Source organism: Phyllopteryx taeniolatus, chromosome 16 (assembly GCF_024500385.1).
Source record: "Phyllopteryx taeniolatus isolate TA_2022b chromosome 16, UOR_Ptae_1.2, whole genome shotgun sequence".
Classification (NCBI taxonomy): Eukaryota; Metazoa; Chordata; class Actinopteri; order Syngnathiformes; family Syngnathidae; genus Phyllopteryx; species Phyllopteryx taeniolatus.
The window spans coordinates 2,955,790-2,982,424 of record NC_084517.1 but is presented as its reverse complement, the minus strand read 5'-3'; the positions used below and the strand labels follow the sequence as shown (position 1 = coordinate 2,982,424).

At 40.1% G+C, this 26,635-nt stretch overlaps 1 protein-coding gene across 15 annotated transcripts in view; it reads right to left on the bottom strand.

Moving 5' to 3' along the window:
• rbfox1 (RNA binding fox-1 homolog 1) overlaps positions 1 to 26,635 on the bottom strand; it is a 372,506-nt gene that overhangs the window by 105,504 nt on the left and 240,367 nt on the right. The window contains exon 1 of one of the 15 annotated variants that reach the window (XM_061749594.1): positions 8,803 to 8,873. The exons of the other annotated variants lie outside the window; for them this stretch is intronic. The gene's annotated coding sequence lies outside the window, so the exon portion shown is untranslated. Of the gene's footprint in view, positions 1 to 8,802; positions 8,874 to 26,635 lie in introns of those variants that run through there. 15 annotated transcript variants of the gene reach the window in all.

The following is a 26,635-nucleotide window of genomic DNA, read 5'->3' as shown; positions in this document are numbered from 1 at the left end:
ACACTCATGGAATCAAGGAAAAAGTGATTAAAAATGTCTTTCTGTATTGTGTGTCAACTTTATTTGTGTTATTAACAAAACAAAACTGGAAATTTGAAAGAACAATATTACTTGATGTTAAGTGCTTAAAGATTTTATAACTTGATATGACAACCTCTTAATAGTTAAACAGTATTCAGCGGATTTCATTATTTTTCATAGTTTGCCCGACACTCATAAAAAGTACAAAGAAAGAGAGTGAAAAAAATAGAATGGAATAATATATTGGAGACCTCCACCAAAGAAAGGTCAAGAATCAAGGAGTACTTGGCAAGTAACAGCTGAAAACCAGTCTTTTTAGTACTTAAGCACAACGTTGCACAATGTACTAATATTTGAACCGATCATCTTTTCTTTCTTACAAAAAGGTATATCCTTTGTCTTAAAAATCACTGTAGTGTAAATGAAAAGTTTGCACATACCTGTCTGGAGCAGCAATGGCTAATACACACTATAACAACAAATACAATTATTACAGAACCTATTTCCCATTGCTTTTCTGCTTTGTCGAGTCTCTACCCCATTTGGAACCATTGTACAATTCCAATTGCCATGGAAAAATAAATAGCTCAAGGTAAAAAAACATTGTTCATATTAAAGCTAAGGTACTGCAAATTGAAAACTGAAAAAAAAAAGAAAAGATTTGCTGTGTGCTTGGTTGAGCATCATTAACTTTGATGTCTCAGGAAGAGCTGTTGTATAATGTTAATAACGGTGAAACGGGAAAAAAAGGTAATGGCCTTGTCCATTGCATGTCTGCAAGGACGTATTGATTTGAAATACCTGACAAAAAAAGACTAACTCAAACATGGAAATCGAAACTGGATACTTGGTCTACAATCTGACATTGAGCAAGGCATCAAAGCGCAAACTGCTAACGATGCCACACTTTGTTTGTGAATACCCCTCACTTTAACATCTCTCCCTCTGGCATTGCATGTGCGTGTAGGTTTAAATTGAAAAAGAGAGTGTAAAATTGAATTTCTCCTTGAGGGATATTAAATGATTCTTCTTCTTCTAGAGAAGCCACTGAGAAAAGGACTCTGACAATTGATATTTTCTTGACCTAGAAATTCCCTTTGCCGTTTATGCGGTTTCGCATACCACACACAGAGCATGAAGGGGCAAACCCAGGTGAGAGCTATTTGAAGCATCTTCAGAATACATACCTTAGAAAAAGAAAATGCAAAACGCTTCGTACGCAAATGCGCAGTGACACACTTGAAGCTGGTGCACATTTAATATTTTCAGTGCGCAGGCGCATCTGTGCACCACTTACGTGCACCCGTGTGTGTGTGTGTGTGTATATATATAACTTATTTTCCTTTTGGTTTGTCCCGTGAGGGGTCGCCACAGGGTGTCATCCTTTTCCATACAAGCCTATCTCCTGCATCCTCCTCTCCTCTCTAACACCAACTGCCCTCATGACTTCCCTCACGACATCCATCAACCTTCTCTTTGGTCTTCCTCTGGCTCTCTTGCCTGGCAGCTCCATCCTCATCACCCTTTTACCATTACACTCACTATCTCTCCTCTGGATGTGTCCAAACCATCGAAGTCTGCTCTCTCTAACTTTGTCTCCAAAACATCGAACCTTGGCTGTCCCTCTGATGAGCTCATTTCTAATTTTATCCAACCTGGTCACTCCGAGAGCGAACCTCAACATCTTCATTTCCACCACCTCCAGCTCTTCAGTGCCACTGTCTCTAATCCATACATCATGGCTGGCCTCACCACTGTTTTATAAACTTTGCCCTTCATCCTAGCAGAGACTCTTCTGTCACATAACACACCTGACACCTTCCTCCACCCGTTCCAACCTGCTTGGACCCGTTTCTTCACTTCCTGACCACACTCACCATTGCTCTGGACTGCTGACCCTCTTTCTAGGCATGAAACCATACTGTTGCTTGCAAATACTCACTTCTGTCCTGGGTCTGGCCTCCACTACTCTTTCCCATAACTTCATTGTGTGGCTCATCAACTTTATTCCTCTATAGTTCCCACAGCTCTACACATCACACTTGTTCTTACAAATGGGCACCAGCACACTTTTCCTGTATTCCTCAGGCATCTTCTCACCCGGTAGAATTCTGTTGAACAAGCTGGTCAAAAACACCACAGCCACCTCTCCTAGACACTTCCATACCGCCACAGGAATGTCATCAGGACCAACTGCCTTTCCATTTTTCATCCTCTTTAATACTTTTCTAACTTCCCGCTTACTAATCACTGCCACTTCCTAGTCCACCACACTTGCCTCATCTACTCTCCCTTCTTTCTCATTTTCCTCATTCATCAGCTCCTCAAAGTATTTTTTTCCATCTATCCAGCACCCTACTGGCACCAGTCAACACATTTCCATCTCTATCCTTAATTACCCTAACCTGCTGCACATCCTCCCCATCTCTATCCTTCTGTCTGGACAACCTGTATAGATCCTTTTCTCCTTCTTTAGTGTCCAACCTGGCATACATGTCATCATATGCCTCTTGTTTGGCCATTGCCACCTCTACCTTTGCCCTACGTCGCATCTCCATGTATTCCTTTCTCCTCTCCTCGGTCCTCTCAGTGTCCCACTTCATCTTAGCTAACCTCTTTCTTTGTATGATTTCCTGTACTGTGAGGGTCCACCACAATTCTCCTTCTCTCCTTTCCTGGCAGAACATACACCAAGTACTCTCCTGCATGTTTCTCTAATTGGCTGTAGTGGTCCAGTCTTCTGGAAGCTCCTCCTGTCCACCGAGAGGCTGTCTCACCTCTTTCCTTCTCAGCTTCCACCACATGGCACTTTTGTCTTCTTAATCTTCCTCCCCACCACCAGAGTCATTTTACACACCACCATCCTATGCTGTCTACCCACACTCTCCCCTACCATTACCTTACAGTCGGTAACCTGCTTCAGATTACATCGTCTACACAAGTTCTAATCCACCTGCGTGCTTCTACCTCCACTCTTGTAGGTCACCCTATGTTCCTGCCTCTTCTGGAAAAAAAGTGTTCCACCTGGTCTCCTGGACACACAATATATCAACCTTTTTGCTAATCATCATGTCAACCAACTCCCGAGATTTTCCTGTCATAGTCCCAACATTCAAATTCCCCACATTCAATTTTAGGCTCTCTGCTTTGCTCTTCTCTTTATGCCGAAGAACCCGCTTTCCACCTCTCCTCCATCTTTGACCCAAAGTAGCTGAATTTCCACTGACGCCCTGCAGGTGCCACGGGCAGACGATGTTAACCCGGGCCACGACCGATCCGGTATGGAATTCTTTCGATGAACGCTCATATTTGTTTGACAAAGCTTTAGCCGGATGCCCTTCCTGACGCAACCCTCTGTATTTATCCGGGCTTGGGACCGGCCTACAGTTTGCACTGGCTTGTGCCCCAAATAAAGCTGCATTATATATATATATATATATATTTAGTTAGAATCGCCACATCTACCATCACTATTAGAAAGTGTTACTCGCTTCAATTGATACAAATATATGCGCCGACCATGGGATCAGGAGACGAAAGAGGAGAACGCTTAACAGAATTTGCTGAACAAGAAGGCTTATACTTTAGCAATTCGTTCTTTAAAAAGAAATGGAACAAAAAGTGGACATGTATAAGCTCCAAAGGTAACACTAGCATCATAGACTACTTCCTGTCCAACGACAATGGGGTATTTACGGATTGCACCACCCTAAACAAATTTGACATTGGAAGTGACCACAGACTGGTTCGGGTCAAATTGCAAATTACCTGCCAACTTGAAAGAAATAAACTTTTAAAGAGAAAGCTTACCCAATTAAACTTAATTCAAGAAAGAAGCGACAAGTTTCAAATACGTTAATGCTGGAAGACACAGATCTGTCAACACACAACGATGGAATTGTAAACAGGATTATTCAAACTGCACACAAAGTAGTGCCATCAACGAGAAAGACGACAACATCCAGAGTATCTAAAGCTACTCTCGACTTAATGAAAAAGCGACGAGAAATGAAGAAAAGGGGCAGCATTATCAACAAAATTTTATATGTTGAATAGTGCAAGACGATTCGGAAAAGGATACGAGAATAATTGAGAACTTACAACGTTCGGCTCGTTCAGAAAACGCTTGAAGCTGGACATGGAATAAAAAACGTAAAGCGTGCATTAATTCGCCAGAAGAAAATAATTTTTGTTTTGAAAATGGAAGATGAAACGATATGTCACAGCTGCCAGTAAATTGTACAACGAGTTAAAGAATTTTATACAAACCTATACAGTGACCCTCACCGAATGATTACTTGAAAGCTAGAAGCAGACCCAGTTCCACGTATCCTGAACGAAGAGGTTGAAAATGCTATTAGTTCACTTAAGGCCGGAAAAGCTTGTGGTCTGGATGAAAATTCTGTTGAAATGCTTAAAGCAGGAGGGAACGAACTTAATAAGATCCTTGTAAAACTATTTCAATGCTGCTTGGACTTGCAAGAAGTACCGGCGACATGGAAAGACGCAGAAATCATTTTGCTACATAAATCAGGCGATAAAATGGACCTCAGAAATTATTGCCCAATAAGCCTGCTCTCAATGATTTATAAAATCTTTGCAAAGATATTGGACAAATGAATTGGAATCAAACTCAGTGAAGCACAGCCGATAGAACAAGCGGGTTTTTGCAGCGGTTTTAATACTATGGACCACATACAGACAGTTCAACAAATAATCGAACGATACAACGAGTACGAAATGCCTCTGTGTGTAGCCTCCATCGACTATGAAAAAGCGTTTGACTCAGTCACCACCACTTCGATACTGCAGGCGCGAGTAACTCAAGGGATAGAGCCGACCTATATCAACATTCTACAGTCAATATACAACGATTCTTCAGGTTCAATACGAATTGATGATGAAAGACTGCGAACAAGTATAGGAAAAGGGGTCAGGCAAGGTGACAAAGTGTCTCCGAAGCTATTTACAGCTTGGCTTGAAGAAGTATTTAAAAAGCTCAATTAGGAAAAAGAAGGACTAAAAATTAATGGCGCTTATTTGAGCCATCTTCGTTTTTCAGACGACATCTTTTTATTCTCTTACGATGGTGAATAACTACAGCGTCGTATTCAGGTAATAGAGTTAAAAAGCCGTCGCTCAGGTCTGAAAATTAACCAAAGCAAAACGAAGGTCATGTTCAATCGTTACTGTCCACAAAAATATGTCAAAATGGAGGACTACGTCCTAGACGCCGTCGACAACTACATTTATTTCGGCCAACTTGTAACAATGGATGGAAATACAAGCACAGAAGTTAAACGTGACATAAAGCTTGCCTGGCAGGCTTATGGAAGGCTTAGTGTTATATTCAAGAACAATCTTCCCATTTGCTTGAAAAGAAAAGTTTTTGATCAATGTATTTTACCAGTCCACACTTATGGTCTTGAAACTTGGACTACGAATGCCAAAGTTATACAAAGACTATGTGTAACCCAAAGGAACATGAAACGCCAAATGTTGGAAATAAGCAATCGCGACAAGAAAAGATGCAGTTGGATAAGACAGCAGATGCGAGTTACCGACGTCATTCCAAAAATAAAAAGCCTTAAATGGAAATGGGCTGGCCACGTTGCCCGAAGAGCTGACAAAAGGTGGACCACAGAAACTATCAATGGGATACCACTGGACACAAATCGACCACGGCGAAGACCTAAAATTACATGGATAGATGAAATCATTAAACACACCGGAATACACTGGCAACAAATTGCAAAATGCTGTAGTAGTTGGAAACGTGAAGAAGAGGCCTTCATCCTGCAGTGGATAGATAATGGCTGATGATGATGATGATGACACACACGCACACACATAGGTGTGTGTGTGTGTGTGCATTATTATTACAATGAGCAAAAAAATATAGCCAAGCAGCTGTTGTATTTTCACAAAAAAAAAGTAGCAGTCATTGTATTATTAAGAATTGTGCTGTGCCTGATCCAATCAACGTGACATGAAGTCCTACACTCTTGACATGGGTTCATCATGCTGTAAATGAATGTGTCTACGCGTTTGCTTGTGTGTGTGTGTGTGTGTGTGTGTGTGTGTGTGGTAATGTTAGTCTTGACTCTGGCTACATTATCCTTTAGTGAATCTGTCACTTCCCATTTTGTCTGACACAGTGTTAAAGTGGGCCGATATACACACCAATACATACAGACACAAATTTAGGATTCTATTTTTTTTTTATCATTTACATAATGCATTCCATAGATTGTCCTTATCCTGTCTTTCACAACTGAACTGATTCAACGGTAACACTGAACCATAATCATTACCATGAATCTAATTTGAATATATTAAACCATAACATACACAGCATCTTTGCACTCTTAAAACACACTACAAGCTAACAAATTTGAAATAAACCAAGGACAGGGACACTCAAAATTGAAACTAACCACTTTAGAAGTACAGTTGAGTTCATATTTCCAGGAAGAAAATGCACAGGTGAAATATTCAATATAGGCTAATTACTGAAATCCAAATTATTACAATACATGCTTTTATTCACTCAATGCACATTGCTACAAGATACTACATGCGGGGCACAGTAAGTTACATTTGATCAATCATGGTACAGTACCTGGAGGTTAAAGATGGGAAAAATAATCTATTCATTGATGAATCAATTCTGCTGATCATGTGCAATGTTTTATCCATCCATGCATTTTCTACACCGCTTATCCTCACTATGGTCGCGGGTATGCTGGAGCCTATCCCAGCTAACTGCAGGCAGGATGCCGGGTATACCCTGAACTGGTTGCCAGCCAATCACAGGGAACATATAAACATACAACCATTTGCATTCACAGTCATACCTATGGCCAATGTAGCGTCTTCAATTAACCTACCGTGCATGTTTTTGGGATGAAACCGGAATACCCTGGAGAAAACCCAAGCAGGCACGGCGAGAACATGCAAACTCCACACATGCGAGGCCGAATTTGAACTGTGAGGCGGATGTGCTAACCAGTCCGTCACCGTGCCGCCTCAATATGATTCATGTGAAGAAACTTTGTGGGGCGACAGTTTCAGGTGTTGATGTGTTATTTGTTTTGGTTTCAAAGCATTTGATGTTTAATTGTTCATAAAAACAATGAGAAATGTTCTTCTTGAAACAAAGTTATCTACTTAGAACTTTTTTTGCTTTTTATTTTATGCTACATAAATAAACATTTTTACAAATGACAGTTAAGTAATTTCATCCATCCATCCATTTTCTACCGCGTATCCGAGGTCGGGTCGCCGGGGCAGTAGCTTTAGCAGGGACGCCCGGACTTCCCTCTTCCCAGCCACTTCAATCCAGCTCTTCCGGGGGGATCCCGAGGTGTTCCCAGGCCAGCTGAGAGACCTCGTCTCTCCAGCGTGTCCTGTGTCGTCCCCGGGGTCGCCTTCCGGTGGGGCGTGCCCGGTTAAGTAATTTATTCAAGATTATGCTGGGACCCAGAGCCTACCTCTTATATTGGAAGCCAGTTTCTGTTTTTATTTTTCATGGTCCAAGTTAACTGGATGGCACATTGTTGCCTCACCACAAGAATAAATAAATGAGCAGGCAATCTGGTGCTTTTATTTGCTGAGTTTGCATGGTTTCCCTCTGGGTGTTTCAGCTTCCAAAATCATGTATGTTAGGTTAATTGAAGACTGTAAATTGCTGAGTGTGAATGCTTGTCAGTCTCTGTGTCAGCTCTGTGATCGACTGGAGAGCTGTCTGCCTTTCACCCTAAGTCAGCTGGGATAGCCTCCCGCCCCTCTGTGACCATGCACAGGACAAACGGTATAGATGATGGATGGATGGGTTACAATTCTCGAGTCAAGCTTTTATGTCCAATACATGATGCTGATTGGCTCTCGGTGCTAGTGTCGATCAGATGCCTTTTCCTGCTAGTTCTGAACAGCCAACGTAAAAGAAAATCACAGTTGAATACATTCCATAACATGGAGTTCCACAAACCCTCAACACTGCCTCTCTCTCTCAGTGTATTTGATGAAACAATAATTTTTTTTTAAATTAATACCACTTGTCTAAGAAAACATAAAATGTCACCCTAAAAGTTAAATAATAATAAAAGACGCAATAAAAGGTATCTAATAGTGAATTTCAGGAAATTAGTATTTTTGCTTTCTGGATGAAATTGTATTTCTTTTTTGCCCTTATCACAGCCCTTGTATATTAGCTTTAGATTAAATAAAACATGTTACAGGATTTTCATAACACAAAAGCTCTGGGTCATATTTTAATCTAAAACTGGGATTTTGGAATATATTTACTCTTCAAGCAGTTCCAAAGCCGTTGCTCCATTACACTGGGTTACCCCCAAAAAATGTTGTAAGTTGTTTTTTTGTTGTTGTTTTTTTTGTATAGCGGAATTGGAAAATTTCTCTTGTTCAGGTCAGGTTTTTATGCCAAGCTGTTAACAGTTTATCATTAAAATGTTACAAATTTTGCATACTGTAAATTGAACAGTAGACTGATAAAAGTAAGTACCTGTAAATTGAATGTTATGTCATCATTGTTGAAAATTCAGAGCATGAATTGCTATTATTTGAACCTCTAAAGCAAAAATAACTGTACATGAGGCCATTGTTCAAAACGTTGACCTGAGTGAGCAAAACCAAAGCGATATTTGGATTCAGCACATCAAAATTGTCCTAAATCAGCTAAAAAAAACTTTTAGACAATATATTTGTTGTTGACCAGTGTTATCAGTGATATAGAGTCACATATGAAGGAACTATATATACCTTGGCAAAATGCTCCCCTTCATTTAAACTAGCTAATTGTGATGTTCAGTGAGATTGGACAACCAAATAAATTAACTAGGAATGATGATGAGGTCTTACCTTTTTATAAGGTCAATGGAGTCCATCATATCCAGCAGGAAGAGAAACAAATTATAAGTTACTAGTTTATACAGAAGAGTAGAACAGCAGGAAACCAAATGATACCAAATCTTGTATTAAAATCCTAGTACAAATGGCAACATACTGAGGCTATAAATGTTGAAAATAAAACTGGTAATTATTGGATAATTGTTAAAACACCCAGTTACCAGAGTCATGACTGTAAAAGGTGGTTGCATCTACATATGTGAAAAGAAACAGTGAGTAAACATAAGAACATATAACAATTTATGTGTTTATGTGTCTCACCCATGCAGACACTAGATGTGATGTGCATTCATGATAGCCTGTCACAATTGTAAAAAAAGAAAAAGAAGAAATGAGCAAAAATAATCAAAACACTGGACAAATAATGTTAGAATATACAGTATATATATATATATATATATATATATATATTTATGTATATATTAGAGATGGAACAATTCGCAAAATCCAGAGTTTGGTTCGTATCTCGGTTTTGTGTTTTGTGGTGACGGTGTTCGGTTCCGTATATATTGCCGCTTAAGAAAATTAATTGTCTTGTATTTTTTGTATTATTATGATTTGAATTATTTTTATCAATCAGAAATATATATTTGTTTATCTATCTATCTATGCCAGCCACTGGATGGCAAAAGGTACATGACCAGAAAATCGGAGATCACGCGAAGCCTTGACTGTACCAGCATTCAATCAGGCACAAGCAGTTTAATTTAGATATTCTGTGTGGGATTGCTATGGTTTGCTGTGATGTTTTAAACCAGCATTATGAAGTAATTCCCACGTCATTTTATTTTGGCATTTCAGCTCACCAAGAGCAAAATATTTTTTTTATGACATGAAATAAAATGAAGAAAATGTTTAATGTTTTTATTTCTGCCTTCCTCTGACAAAAACAAAAAAAGAAGAAGTAACCAGATTAACGTCATCTGAATTGTCATTACTTCGATACCGTCCAAACAATCAACATCACTGCATCTAATGGAAGCTGTACTGGCTCAATAAAAATGTACATATCAGAGTCAAAAATTGATCACACTCTTTCTCAGGAAATAAATAACAGGATTCAACTGTTTTAATGCGATTACAGTATACAGTAACTACACAGTTTCATTTGAATTCACGTCACCACCGGCTCTCTCACATTTACATAAATCCCATTAAGGCAATATTTTGTTTGAGGCCTCAGAAAATATGAAAAAAGGTAAACTGCATTCAACTATTCAGAACTGAAGGAATGATACAGGACTCCACACACAACTGTCATCGTATACTTTTCTTCTATATTGGACTGTCCAAAAAAAACCTATTCAAGCTATTTCAAGCATAAGAGGCAAACAAGTGGGTTTAAATTTATTATAATGTTATGGCACACGTGGTGCAGTGTGCATTTCCATTGTAGTATTCTTTAATTTCTGATTCTGTTTCTGTGCATCTTGTGTTAACTGCTATCAAGAATTATACTTTGCATTGCACTATGCTGTTGAGAGACGGCTCCTTTTTACATGCAAGCAACTGGGCAAAAGGGTGGAACTTAATGAATAATAACAGGACATGGCAAAGAAGCAGAAATTCCGCTTCAGGAAAATGATGTGTGTTGGTGTGTGCATGTGTGTGCTACTCCTTTGCAAAAGTGCTTGCATCAGCAGGTTCACCCTGAGAGCCTCTCAAATCAAATGACCAAGAATAATGTGCAGAAAACTGCTGAGGTAGGCAAGACTATACACACACACACACACACACACACGCACACACGCAAACACACACATATTGTAGATGTTTTTCCTTTTTTTCTTTTCTTGTCTTTCCTTAATCCTTTCCTACATTTGCTTTCATCCTTTCTTTTTTCTAACATTCATCTCTGTCTTTCCAGTGTTACTGGTTACATTATAATCCACATCTCCTTGTAAGAGACTATCTGACTCAACTATTTAAATATATGAATGTTTATTCCTATAAAAAAACAGGATAATTGAGCAAAGAACACCTTACGCAATTATTTAGAATAAACATTTCCAAAACCTATAATAACGATACCTGCTTAGTAGTAAATGCAAATAAACAGATTGAATGAATATGTTCCTATTTATTAAAACACACGTAAGTAACTAAATATCATCTAGATGTAAACAAACATTCCACAAGGGTACAATATCAAAATCGGTGGCATCTTTTAAATCACTTCTTAAACGGACTTTTATAAACTGGCTTTTATATGGTGGTATCTTCTCGTGCGTATTGATTTTACTTACAACCCCAATTCCAATAAAGTTGGGACGTTGTGTTAAACATAAATAAAAACAGAATACAATGATTTGCAAATTATGTTCAACCTATATTTAATTGAATACACGACAAAGACAAGATATTTAATGTTCAAACTGATACACTTAATTGTTTTTAGCAAATAATCATTAACTTAGAACTTTCTGGCTGCAACACATTCCAAAAAAGACTGAGAAAGTTGAGGAATGCTCATCAAACACCTGTTTGGAATGTCCCAGACTAATTGGGAACAGGTGGGTGCTGTGATTGGGTATAAAAGGAGCTTCCCTGAATTGCTGTCATTCACAAGCAAAGATGGAGTGAGGTTCACCTCTTTGTGAACAAATAGTCGAACAGTTTAAGGACAATGTTCCTCAATGTACAATTGCAAGGAATTTCATCATCTACGGTCCTGATCATCATCAAAAGGTTCCGGGAATCTGGAGAAATCACTGCATGTAAGCGGCAAGGCCGAAAACCAACATTGAATGCCCGTGACCTTTGATCCCTCAAAAACCGACATCAATGTGTGAAGGATATCACCACATGGGCTAAGGAACACTTCAGAAAACCAATGTCAGTAAATACAGTTCGGCGCTACATCCGTAAGTGCTACTTAAAACTCTACTATGCAAAGCAAAAGCCATTTATCAACAACACCCAGAAATGCCGCCGGCTTCTCTGGGCCCAAGCTCATCTAAGATGGACTGATGCAAAGTGGAAAAGTGTTCTGTGGTCCGATGAGTCCACATTTCAAGTTGTTTTTGGAAATTGTGGATGTCGTGTCCTCCGGGCGAAAGAGGAAAATAACCATCCCGACTGTTATGGACGCAAAGTTCAAAAGCCAGCATCTGTGATGGTATGGGGCTGTGTTAGTGCCAATGGCATGGGTAACTTACACATCTGTGAAGGCACCATTAATGCTGAAAGGTACATACAGGATTTGGAGAAGCTGTACATCACGCAAGAATGGGAAAGAATTCCGCCTACAAAGCTTCAACAATTAGTGTCCTCAGTTCCTAAACGTTTATTGAATGTTGTTAAAAGAAAAGGTGATGTAACACAGTGGTAAACATGACCCTGTCCCAGCTTTTTTGGAACATGTTGCAGCCATAAAATTCTAAGTTAATGATTATTTGCTCAAAACCATAAAGTTTATCAGTTTGAACATTAAATATCTTCTGTTTTTAGTGTATTCAATTAAATATAGGTTGAACATGATTTGCAAATCATTGTATTCTGTTTTTGTTTGTTTAACACAACCTCCCCACTTCATTGGAATTGGCGTTGTATGTTATTTTTATTATTAGTAGTAGAATTTTTACTTGGACCTCATCTTATAGTTTGGATTTTGTGTATTTTAAATCCTATTTAGTATTTTCCCAACTATTTTTATCCTTCCACATTATAACCCTTTTGGAATCAGTTGGGTTTGTTGGGTTCTGGCATTACGTGGTGCTTCTCTATCATTCTTGTTGTTGTCGTCATTGTTTTTATTTTTATATGATCATGATGCTGGTATCCTACTGTGTTGTTATGTATTGTGTTCTGTTCGGTCTGTCAAAGCAATTTGTAAATGTATTTTTAAAGGTGCTATATAAATAAAGTTATTATTATTATTATTATGATTATTATTATTGTACTGTGTATACTTCCACCAAAGACTCTGAGTGTGGATGTGTGTGCATGTGTATGCGCTTGTGTGTGTGCGTGCGCACTGGTCCTGGGCCAGTGACTCGCACAGCGCAGCATTGTGGATGCTGTATAACAAATAGGACCTGTCAACCCAAGCGGGGGAGAGCGAGAGACAGCACAGATGATTGATTACTACAGTGTGTCTCCACACACACACACACACACACACACACACACACACACACACACACACAAACAAACAGTAAGCAGAGGTGCTGATGTCAACACTTTGTCCCTCAAAACTAAGAAGTGGAAACATCTGCCCATGAGTAATTTTTCAGCATTCTTTAACATGTGGTGCAGGATGGCATTCGATTCAGGAGAGAAATTCAAATGTTTGCAAACCACAAACACACATCTGAATCCTATAGAAATAAGAAATGAAAGAAAAGTTCTACTCTCTTTCTTGGGTGTATTTTTCTTCTATTTGACTCAAAACAGATACTGTAATTGCACTGTCACACACCATTACTGATTTACTGCAGTTTGGTACAAAAGCAGAGCAACAGACAACAATATAAATAGTGCTGAGAAACGACAAGTTGATTGAAAAAGTGAATCTCGACACAATAATCTAGTTTACTTACTGTATATGGGTCATTTTCATATAATCTGATCAATATTGGTAATGACAAGGCCCACTGAATTTCCTTTTGAAAATCAGTTCATTTTACTGATACGAGTCTATGAATTAATGGCAGTTATTATACATACATCAAAAGGTCATCACTGTTTCTAGTGGGGGTGGGGGGGTCTCTTAACCATTAATGTTTTGCAACATGTTTTCTGAATATGCTAATTCTATTTCTGAATATAAAGGGTCAGGCTGGGGAGGACACTCGGCCGGGTGTCCCGGCACTCCGGCCTGCTTTCTGGCCCGCCATGCTTCTCTCCCGCAGATTTTTAATGCACTATATACATTCGCATATCCTTTGGGGAGCTGGTCGGCCTGGGTGGGGGTGACGGTGGCGGGTCATTATTGCCTTGCGATCGTCTCGCCTCACCCCCACCAGTATCTCCAATTTTAATGCACTACACCCCACCACACACAGTCACGCTACAGGGATAATGGTTGCTATTCGGGGACATGGTAACCATAGTAATAGGGTGGGTGGTGGGTTTTCACATCTCTCATGGGTGGACTCCTGGGGCGTGGGGTTGTTGTTTGTGGTGCTGTGGGGTGGCGTTTATGTGGGTTTTTCATTGTGGTGTGGGGTTGCTGCAGTGGGGTTTTAGCTCGGTGTTGAGCTCTCTTTTTTTTTTTCCTGTCGTCGGCACTTGCGTTGGTTTAGTGACTGGAGTGGGCGCTGAGGACTATCGGTGCAGCCGGCCGTTTGCCTCGGTGTTGGCATGGACGTGTTTTGTGGTTTCGCTCGCCCGGTTGACTGGGAGTTGGCTTTGCTGGGTCCCCGTGCGGTGTGGGCTGGGGCCCGGGGCGCATCGGGCCCTGTACGTAGCTTCCTTTGCGCGGTATGGTCTTGTTCCGGGTGTTGCACTGGTCATTGATTTTGGCGGGGATGCGGCGCACTTCTGTTCGCCGCCGTTGGGCGTGGGCGCGTCTTCATGTGCGTTCTTCTTCATTGGTTTTCGCCACTTCTTCGTTGGTTTTTGCTGCTTCTTCTTCGGGGTGGGAAGACTGTGGACATCGGGCCTGGGGCCGGGTTTTTGGTCTCAGCAACTGCGTACACCAATTGACTAACACGAATGTGATATAGTGTTCATTCATTAATACTGTAAGTTTGATAGAAACACTTTGGGATCCCTAATAACAACACAGGTTATATTAACATATCAACTCACAGCTTCTTACAGGTGTTTAGTCATTCCACCGCACCACTCGACAGTAGCACTGCCATTCTCATTTTCCCACATCCTGTCCTGCCCTTTTCTGTCCTCTCTTGTCTGGTTCTCTTGGTTAGTTATTACATGTCCTCGCCGGGTGTCCCCCCTCTACAAATAACTGTGTTTGTAACTTGTGTTCAAATATCTAGACTGTCTCACTATTGTTCTGTTGTGGTTTTCACCCCTCGTCCCCTTGTCCACTCTGTCCCTCTGTCTGTCCTCTAAAACCCTTTTCTGTCCGGCTGCATTTTCAATAAACATCAGAATAATAATAATTACAAAAAATAAGCAGACTCCCCTGTTGCACAGCAATACTGATCCAGCACAAAGGCATACAGATCCAGCATTCTGCAAGGCCATGCAACTGAACACGACAGGTTTAAATAAATAAATAACACTTTTACCCATAGAAAACCAAGGCAGCATAGAAAATTTGCTAAATTAGGTCTTTGTTTTACGTGTCTTTACTGTTATTGATCAAACTGTATGAAAATGACCTTCATGAATATCCATCCATCCATTTTGTATATCGCTTCTTCCGTAGTTTGGTGTTTGAGCTGGAGCTTCATCTCATCTGACTATGGGGAAGCAGCAGGCTACACACTGGTCTGGTTGCCAGTCAATCACAGGTATATGAATAGAAGAATTCAAAAATGAACTGACTCGATAATCAATTCATAATCAATTGATAATAATCAGTTAATTCCCGAATTTATTAACGTAATAACACACTTTTGCCCATGGCAAAAATGTAAATCCAAATAGTGTGTGTGCTTGAGTGTGTGTGTGTTTGTGTGAGCCAGTGTGGGAGCATGAATGTATGGACCGGGAGGGCCTGGCTTTGTACACTGCAATTAATCAGACTGCAGAGTAAATGAGCAAACACATTCATACACAACATTGACAGCCACACACAAAGACACACATTCAGTAGATGGGAGAAATCAATCAGTGACAGAGATAGTCCAAGTCCGTCAGTCTTCCTCTCTTTGTGTGTTTGTTTATCTCTCTATGTCTCTCACTCTGTGCTCACTGTGATAAGTGGGTTAAGCTCCTTTGGGTTAATTAGACTGTTTCAAATGTGACTAATTTGCTAGACGCTGGCCCCACAATATGCTAAATGACCTGCATGTGTGTGCACCAGCTTGCAGGTTGCCCTTTTCTTCTTCATAGGCACTTGTACGTATATCTGTGCCAGTTACAGTTAACAATATGGAGTATAAAGTACAAATTGTTTTGCTTTTGGCGTTAACAACTTAACAGCAGTGGAGTAGTTAGCTTTGTTACATCAGAGCAAGATGTTCCGGCTTCCTTCCATAGTCTAAACACATGCACTTGATGTTAGGTTAGTTGTAGACTCAAAATTGCCCATCGGAGTCTCTTTGTATCACCCTTATGATTGACTGTTGATCGCTTTAGTGTACACTGCATCAGGCAGAAAGTAAATGTATACATTGTACTTATTATATAGCAATTTTGGTTAGAAAAATAAGAATGTTGTCCAGTGAAAGATAGAGATTCATCTTGCATACACTGCTTGTTTGATTTCAATGTCACATATATGTAAATGTTTAGCTGACAGGTGACACATTTCAGTCTGATATAATTATAAAATGCAAACTTCAATTTACCAAATGCATTATCATGTCACAGACACAGCTGTTGGATCAATAATTTGTGTGAATCAACCCTCTTCTGCACGACAGAAAGCAAACGGAAAAGAGAACTTGAAGAATGCAGAACTTCATTTAAATTGCATGTGACATCTTTATTAGGTCAAGTGTTTTGGGAAAAAGGAGCCTAAAATGTTAAGGCCAAATTAAAAACTTGTTCAAATAAGAAGAAGATGAACAAAAAAGATTTAATCAGGAATAAATTACATGAAATGACTATGTGGGAGCACCAGGATTATACCATTATCAAATTTACATTTTATTGTGTCATCAGATTTGTCAGATAATAGGTGCGTGTTTGTATGTGAGAACGGAGGGCGGAAAGAGAGACGATGGAAAGAAAATAACCCAAGTTTGGTGACCCAGGAGTTGTTAACCACATTTCCACTTGGAATATGAAAAGGTCAAAGTACAGTCGGCTTCCTTAGTAGTACATACGGTAGAGGGTTTTACCAATGAAATGACAGTATACATACATTGTAGCCCCGATACATTCGTGTTGTGTGTTCCAGTCTGACTATTACTATAGCTATAGGATTTCTCTATTTATTGTGACTTGACTCGGGTCTATGTTATATTAATCTGTAAATTTTTTTGGTTTTTTTTGTCATTGGAATTTGATCAGTATTATCAGTTCATATGGGTCCACAGTCTTGAATCAAGAAGTCATAGGCGTTTCCAGCCCATTTTGTGGGGTGCTGAAGCGCCCCTAAATTAAATCCCAGCAACCCTAAAATTTGAGATTATTTATTTATTTTATTGTATGACCGTTTTAAATAATCCGGTAAAAAAAAAAAAACATACAATACTTGGTTAAAACCTATTATGTGAACAACAAAAATAAGGATTCCCCCTTTTTTCAAAAATGATTTGGTGCACCCAATCCCTCCTACCTCTCTCCGACTGGGCTCTGAGCACACTATCTGCACAGAGCAATATGTTGCCTTTCAGTGATACACAGTAGTGGAGTCAGTACCTGTCTTAAAGCAGGATATGTGGAACATTTCTTTTTTCTACTACTTCTACCACACATTACAAACACACTATAATCATTACCATTCCTCCTTTTTGCTGCATTTAATCATAGCGAACCTTTTTTTGCTAGGCTGACTGGGACCTCAGCACCCTTAAACCTCTGATCCAAGAATGGCACAACCATACACTACAACTCCATACAGAGAGATTATCTTTCTGTCTGTTATTTAGAAGCTAAAATATTGAAGTGTATTTATTGAACTTGGCCTACTAACTGTTTATCACACTTTGCTTTACCGGAGATCGTCAGATTCTGGCGGTTCTGGCAGAATTACAATTGACAACCACAGCGTGTTTATGACAATGATACGCAGATGATGCCGAGGAGGACAATAGACGAGAGGAAAGAGGAAGCTGGGTCACACAACAGAGATGAAGACGAGATTAAAACTCCTATGTGCTCTCATCAGAAAATGGATGAGCTCGAAAGGAATCGGAGGGGGGTGTGAGTGCGGAAAAGAAACATGGCTACAGCAAGATAATCTGTGCTGCACCACCATAAACAACATATTTCAGGATGAATAAATTGAAGTGGAAAGAAAAGAAACAGCATACATGCTGTTTACAGAAAATGCCAGGACAGGCCATTTACAGAAAAGGAACTACATCGAATTGATCACTCACTATATCCGGTATGTGTCTACACTCAAATCACCATTATTAAAATAATAATAATAATAATAATCTAGAGTATCTCTCTCGCTATATATGTGTTTCTAAGAGTCTAGTCAAATAAGTGTGCCTACAGTACATTGGGGTGAGTAAGCAGCTCAACTTTCAGACTGAACTGCTGCAACACTCAAATATCTGGTTTCTGTAAACAAATAACATAACAATCAATAATACAGCCATTTCCTAAATTAGCTGCACACACTTACAAATGTTAGTGAAACAGACAGAAATAATGTATTTGTTTAGGTTGTATTTCCACGGCTGTGTATCTGACGCAGTTCAATATATCTGGCAGTAGGAACGTGTGTGTGCGCGTGTGTCTCTCGCTGTGTGTGTGGATGTGTTTAGGTGACCACACTCACACACTTATCCCCCACAAATACAGAAAAACCATACAGTACTACACTTTAATAAATGTAATCTCATCACTGCCACAATGGTCCAAAACATAAAAAGGGCAGCAGTAGGTTATTATTAAATTCCTAAAATAATGTAATAACCCAGAGTGTGAGCGAGAGAGGGGGAGAGAGATGAAGCGACTGAAATAATATCCTTGAACTGTAGAGCGAACGCACAAAAGGCCACAGATGGAATGTTAAACAGTTTTCAGATCGATGTCAGTGAACACAACTTAACTAAACCATTTGTTCAGCCGTGAGAGATGTCAATACACCCATGAGGGTCCTCCGTCTCTGTGATTTCCCTCCAGTTGTATAAAGCCATGTGCACACACCAACACTCTCGCACTCCATACGTTCAAAGCACATTAAAATGTCTCTTCCCGATCTGTAAGAACATTTCCAATTATTCCTCTGAGTGCTCTTCCATCACCTAATGTCATGTATCGAGTGTCATGAGACACCACAAACCCAAGCACAATCAAGGCACACCCTAGCAATAGCGTGAGTGTATGAGGGATGAGTGGGTGAATTGAAATAAAAAAAATACTGGGCTTAATTGTCGTTACGGTTCCCCTTGGAGGGGCTGTTATGACTGTAAAACCATATAAATGTTTAATCTCCTCATCATATTATTATATATGCGCAACAAATTGATGGATAACTACCATCATTTCTTGTGTATAATGCGCATATTTTCCCCCCAAAAATTGTCAAAAGTCAATAGTGCCCATTAAACATAGGTATAGGGGAAAATGAAAATAACTTCACATTTTACAAATGTATTGTCGCGAATGGAGAGGAGCTGGACCCAAGAGCAGGCGGAGGCGGATAGGTTATGATGAACAGTTTATTAGAGAAGGTAATGGAAGTGGTCCTTGAAGTGCGTTGGCGGGCAGTGGAGGAAGGGACGTGCGGCAGGCAGTGGCGAGGACAGGCGGCTGGCTTGGCGGCGGGGCGGCAGGAATTATGTAGACCGGGAGCACGGGGGAAACACTGAGGATAAGGAGCGATACAGGGGTCATAAAATTTTTGTGTCATGAACACTGACCTTAAATGAGGCAATGGAGGCCTGCAGCTCTTTACAAGTTGTCCTGAGTTCATGACCCAGGGATCCGGTGCCAGAGTATTCACACTCGTTCGTGGTACACAAGCCGACTGTCTTGGTTACTAATGCTCTTTTGTGTAAGTTAACTACCTGGCTTCCCGCACTTGTTCTCATCCTCTTATGTTCTCCTCCGCTTCCAGTGTTCCTCCCGTGTCTCCCGCTTCGTTGCTCGCTCCAACCACACCGTCCAGCTCTTCCACCTGCTCACGCTCCCACGGATTTCCATCACGCATTGGGAATATAACCCTGAGTTACCATACAATAAACCATTCTCATCGACTCCCTCCGCCTCAGTCTGTTTTTGGGTCCAGTCCAATACCATACAATTACAAATCGTGACACTCTTGGGGTAATCGTTCCACTCCTGGGAAGGTTCACCAGTGTCCCATGTTTTCTCCATGTGAGGATAATGGCTCTCGCTATGGTTCACTGGAATCCTAAAGCTTTAGAAATGGCTTTTGCAACCCTTTCCAGACTGATAGACTGATGTCAATACACCCATGAGGGTCCTCCGTCTCTGTGATTTCCCTCCAGTTGTATAAAGCCATGTGCACACACCAACACTCTCACACTCCATACGTTCAAAGCACATTAAAATGGCTCTTCCCGATCTGCAAGAACATTTCCAATTATTCCTCTGAGTGCTCTTCCATCACCCAATGTCATGTATCGAGTCATTTTTTTCATTTTGTTAGATTTCTTGCTTGAACAGGTCTGGAGGTAATCAGGCTTGGGTGTGATCATTGAATATTAACCAAAAATTGTGATTAGCCACAATTAAGTCAGGATTTAGCAAGGTGGTAATTACTTTTTAACACAGGGCCAGGTAACTGAAAAGTTTTCTTTTTTCTTAATAAATGAAATTACCATTTATAAACATGCAGCATGCAAAATCCTCTTGGACCCTCCACATCCTGGTCGCCAACTCTTCCAGCACCTTTCCTCAGGTAAGCACGATGGAACAATGCAAACTAAAACTAGCAGACATTCCAAAAGCTTCCTCCTCTTGCCATTAACTTCTTAACTACCAGACTATTGCTCTATTAGTTATTTCAAACTGCTAGAGGACTCTTCATCATTTGCACCATTGTCAAAAAAAAAGCTTATCAGCATTACCACATTACTGGTAACCTTTCATTGCTTAATGACTGTGTTTTATGTTTGTGTCTCAAAAGTATTTTCTGTCAAATGGGTGTCTGTTGTCGTACAAGACCGGCTTCAACTTCCGGTGACAAATTCCTCGCGTGTTTATGACATACTTGGCACATAAAGATGATTGTGATTCTGTTCCAGCTTTTTTGGAATATGTTGCAAGCATCAAATTCAAAGTGAGATATTATTTTAAAAAAGAAAACCAAACAAAAAAAAATGTTAAATATCTTGTCTTTATAGTGTATTAAATTTAATATGATTGAAAATTTGCAAATCATTGTATATTTTTTTAAAATTTGTTTTACACAACGTTCCAAGGGGCGGCACGGGCTGGGATAGGCTCCAGCACGCCCGTGACACCTAGTGAGGATAAGCAAAACGGAAGATGAATGAATGAATGAACAACGTCCCAAGTTCATTGCAATTGGGGTTGGTTGTATTGCACTGAAACAATATAAATGACTTCATCAGCTCACTTTCATTAGTGTTCTAAAATAATACTGTCCTAAGCTAATGCACATGAACAAGGTAAGCAACAGTTAGCCCAACATATATGCTTGACATGCCTAGCTATGTGTCCTCCAATATTCAAGTGGTGCTGTGACGACAATCTGTTCAAAACAATAACAGGCCAATAGTGGTTATACATATACAGTAGCTCCAATAGTACATGGTAGTATTATGGAAAAACATTAATTGGGAGTAGACAATAGCTAAGTCTTATGGAGTCGAAAATTGGAAAAGCCTTTTTCTTATTGGAAGAGAGCTCAAAGCGAATACGTTTTTGACTTTGTGTGGAACCTGTTTTGTAATTAAGTGTGGCTTAGTTGGACAGAAGTCCAGGTTAGCATTCCAGAGGCCATCTATGGACATAAATCCTTAAGTCTTTCCTTATGTGATTTGTAAATACTTTGCTCTTCTCCGATATAGTGAGCCCAGTAATTAGATGGAGGAACATTGTGTATTTAAGAGTGACGTGACCAACATCTCCCATGTAAGGTATTATATAAGTATTTTACTTATTATGATAAAAAAAAAGGGCTGTGATTGGTAATCACAAGAAACCTCTCCAAGTTAAACCCCAAAAAGAAGGGATGCAAGTATTAATTCTAATTAATTTATGAAACAGATGTGTAAAAGAAACTGAAGAATATTTGACGACTTACGGAGCAATTTTACTTGGTTTAATCAATTTTCAAAATGTGTCTTTTTCTTATTGACTGTCTGCTGCAGCTATGATTAATGGTCCTATAGTAAAAGAAAAAATATAAAATTAATATACATTTACTCCGTTCATACCGATGGACAATTTAGGTGTCAAACTCAAGGAGCAGGAGCCCGTTCCGGCCCACTACTTCATTTTATGTGGTCCATTAAAGCATATCATTTGCACCTACTTTATGTTTCTTGATACAATCTGGATCAAAATGGCAAATATTCTCCACTTTTAATAAGTGAGTAATAACTGAGATATTTCAAGCATTTTTTTTTTAACAAACACATTTATAAAAGAAATTGAACAATTTGGAATAAGCTACTTTCATTGACTTCTGATTTTAAAAAGTAGTTATCCATCAATTCATTGTGAATATTTAATAACATTATGAGGTTAATATGGTTTCACAGTCATAATGGCCCTCTGAGGGAAACTCTAACTACATGGTCCATAGCAAAAAATGGCTTTGACACCCACGGTTTAGAGTCTTCAATTAAACTAATATACAGTATGTGTTTTTGTAATGTGAGAGGACGCAGGGGGAGAGCATGCAAATGCCGCACAGGAAGACATGCTAATATTACTCCACCGTGCTGCCCTTTAGGATAAACATAATTGTGTATATTGTAATATAAGTACTGATTTATATTACAATATACAATATACACAATAGTGCATGTCGCAAGCAACTACTGCCAATATGTGGGAATTCTGAAATTCATTGGTCATCTTCTATTTCCTCAGATAAGTCATTCAAGATGATTTCCGTCTTGAAAATGAACACTTCGTCGTGCAGGAAATGCCCTTCTTCCATTTTGTTGACCAATACTGGTTTAGAAATGCCTTCAAGACATCAGAGTTTTTGATTGACATAATTCCAATCTCAATTTCCTTCATATTTTGATGCTTGGTAGTCTTGGGTCACTAAGAGTAAAAGCTGCGCTGCATCATCTGTCTCATCTGTTGTTCACATGAATTTGACATTTTGTGTTTATCCACCGCTCTGGGAAGAAAGACTTTCAGCACAGTTACTTGATATTTTTATGGAGTGTTTACTGACTACAAGCTACTGACCTGGCATTACAGTTTTACAACCACAAACCTTCCCGAAGTTGTGACTTAAACTTTTGTAAAACGTAAAACAAAAAAAACATATTTCTGCAAATGACATTGCTATTAACGTGGCCACAAACTAATGACAAAGATAAGTTACAAGTCGGCAGAACACAAGGATATCCGTGAAAGTAAGTGGACAGACAGAAAGGGCAGAGAAAGAGCAAAAAGTAGAGAATAAACCATGGCGGTCAGGCATAGAGTCATAAAAATAATTTCAAGGTAAAGTGATGTAATCTCAAGGACATGAAAACCAACCTCTGTCCCAAAATAAAATCGAAATCAACAGTCCACTGCTATGACACGGTCCATACATCCATGTTTTTTTCCCATTTAATCTATTGATGGTCAGTAAGGTCACAGTAGGGGATGGAGCCTATCCCGACTGACTTCAGGCGAGCAGCAGACGACACCCCAGATCGAAGGGTAATTGTGACCAAGGCATTGGGTGGGAATCAATCCCATCCTGACACAAGTCAGCTCTGTGACCCAGTACACCACCTATGACGTTAACGAACGCTGTTGCACACCGAGCAATGCTGCCGTACCCGACGGAACTCTCGCGCAGCGTGCAGGTTTTGGCAACTGTTTTCATGAGAGGTCGACCAATAATCCACTGGTTTTGCCGAAATTCTAAATTACTCATTACTGATGAACAATTTGTCCCTCCCGATGCCCCACACAAACACACACACTTCTGAAATGATTTCTTCCTGGGCATGTCACAGACATGTTATAAAGAAACTTTTGAACTATTTTAAATTGTGGGGGAACATTTTTTGTCGTATTTAAAAGAGAATAGAATGAAATAACTCTTCTTCTTTCTATCTATCTTTAATATCAAATCCTATCATTAATATCAAATCCATTCTCTTCATGCACAGAAGGAGATCCAGGAAGATTTTATTTGTCACTGCAGCAACTCTAATTGCACATGGAAATGTCTCCTCCTCTTTGATTAGTTTCACAATTGGCAAACAGTCTGCAACGTGCACTGGATACTGCCTGTTTGGTGTACGAGGCAGAAAACTACCAACATAACACAAACCAAGATGTCCTGTTCTGAGTGTGGAAAGCAAACGTGTTCACTGATTGTAACACAGATTTGGAGCAAATGACTAATATGGTCATCGGAGGACTTGTACATCCCCTAACGCTCTGAGCAGCACACGTAACAGTGCGAATGACTGAGCAAACCAGCAGGCTGGCACTTTTCTGTGGTGTGGTTCTTCAGCCTGTAAGGCATGCTGTGACCCAGATAGCATAAAGGATTTCACGCATTTGGGATCCCTCTAAATTAAAGACGCTCACTTCTGTTTCTTCTCTCTTTTTCTTCTCTCTCATGCTCTTTTCTCCATCATGGGGAGAACAGAGAAGGGAATGCGTGAGTGGAGGATCGAAATGATGTCGTGGACGGAGAAGAGAACACATCTTCTCCTCCCTGCCTCCTCCTCCATCCCCTCTTCTTACTAAATCATCAAAAGGAGTTAAAATGCCAACAGACATAATGAGGTTGTGGAGTCTACCACTCCCCCACCCCCATTTCTTCATTTCCATGCAGCTTCCCTCCTCTGTTATCTTTTTTGTGACTCTTCTTCATGCATTTCCTCTGTCGATGCAAGGTGAAAACTGAAAATTCCAACTAATAATCAGGTTTTAAAGAAAATTTCATCCACAAGATGTATTTTAAATAAAATATATATATGCAACTTTTAATTGGGGTTTCTGCTCTCAATGTTTACAATCATGCCGTTGATGTCACATTTGGAATTGTATTCCATGTTATGGCGTATTTGATTGTTTTATTCATTTATAGATACAGTATCCATCCATCCATTTTCTGAGCCGCTTCTCCTCACTAGGGTCGCGGGCGTGCTGGAGCCTATCCCAGCTGTCATCGGGCAGGAGGCGGGGTACACCCTGAACTGGTTGCCAGCCAATCGCAGGGCACATAGAAACAAACAACCATTCACACTCACAGTCTTGCCTACAATTAAGAGTCACCAATTAATGCATGTTTTTTGGGATGTGGGAGGAAACCGGAGTGCCCGGAGAAAACCCACGCAGGCACGGGGAGAACATGCAAACTCCACACAGGCGGGGACGGGGATTGAACCCCGCACCTCAGAACTGTGAGGCTGACGCTCTAACCAGTCGGCCACCGTGGCGCTAGATAGAGTATATTCCTGATTATTCCTATGCTATTTAAAGGTCCTGTATTTTGCAAAACCAACTTTTTCTAGTATTTGGGATGTAATATTGTCTCTATGGTGCCTCAGTAAACATGTGAAATATGAATTAAAACCCTCCACGCATTGCTGAGTTCCACAAGTTTCTCTGCCGAGAGGCCTGAGATCAGGTCATTCAAATTTCTCAAACTTATCTACGACATTAGCGAAGATCTCCGCCGACGTCTCCACTCCCGAGCCAATGCTGTCAACCTAAGAAACTCGTGTACTCTCACAAGTGGGTCTTCTACACGGAGGCAACCAATCAGAAGAAAGGGGGTGGTCTTAGCCAAATATGGACAAAGCGGATGCAACACTGGGTCAAACAGAAGTAGCTGTCAGAGGGGCCTTTTCTAGACACAAAACCAAGGTGTCTTTTTTAAATGAAATTGACACTTTTATAGCAAGTCCATGTTAACGAGTCACTCTATGGAGGTCTAAATAGCTAAAATATGGGACCTTTAAAGGTAATTTCGCCAGTTTAAACACATTATTTTGCTGTCTCCTGAATTTTGCATTAAATAAACTGATTGTGTAAATAAAATATTCATGTACAGGAAGTCCTCGAGTTACGACGCACTCGACCTACGACGTTTCGACTTGCCTGTCCATGCCTCGTCCGCCATTTTGTCCCAGCACCATAGTGTTTCTGCTTAGCTAGTGCATAATGCTTGTCTGTGTTTGTGCGGCGAGAGTATCTTTGCCTTTTTCGCCCTCCTTTTTTCACACTCTTAGCAGTAATGGTAAGTACAGCATCTTATTTTTTTATTTGAATGTATTTTACTTTCTTTATACGAAGTGTTAACCTTTCCTGCTACGGTCACCTGACCGTGGTCAGGAGACGCAGGGGTTAACTCCCTTCTCTCATTGCACAGCTGAGCTGGGTGGCGATAACAATAAAGGCAAAAAGCACCGATTTGCTGCTTTAATGGCTTTATTAGCTCCTCTACACATTCAACGTCAACGGGTCCTCCGCTAATCGATACTCTTCCCCGGTCGACGTCACTACACTTGCCACTGTACACACTCGCACCTCCGCGCACTCCTGCCTCCTTCACAGTTCCGCCGGACAACGCCTGCGCAGTCCTGTCTCACTCACACATGGACAAACACACACCCACACACACTGAGCTTACGGTCACAATCACGTGGGACAATACCTGTAACAGAAGTATTTCGACGTAAATTTCAACTTTAACAGTGAAATCCGACTTGCGCGGAAATTCGTGTTACGTCGCCAGCGTGGGAACGGAACTCGTTCATAAATCGAGGACTTCGTGTACTCGGATTACTCT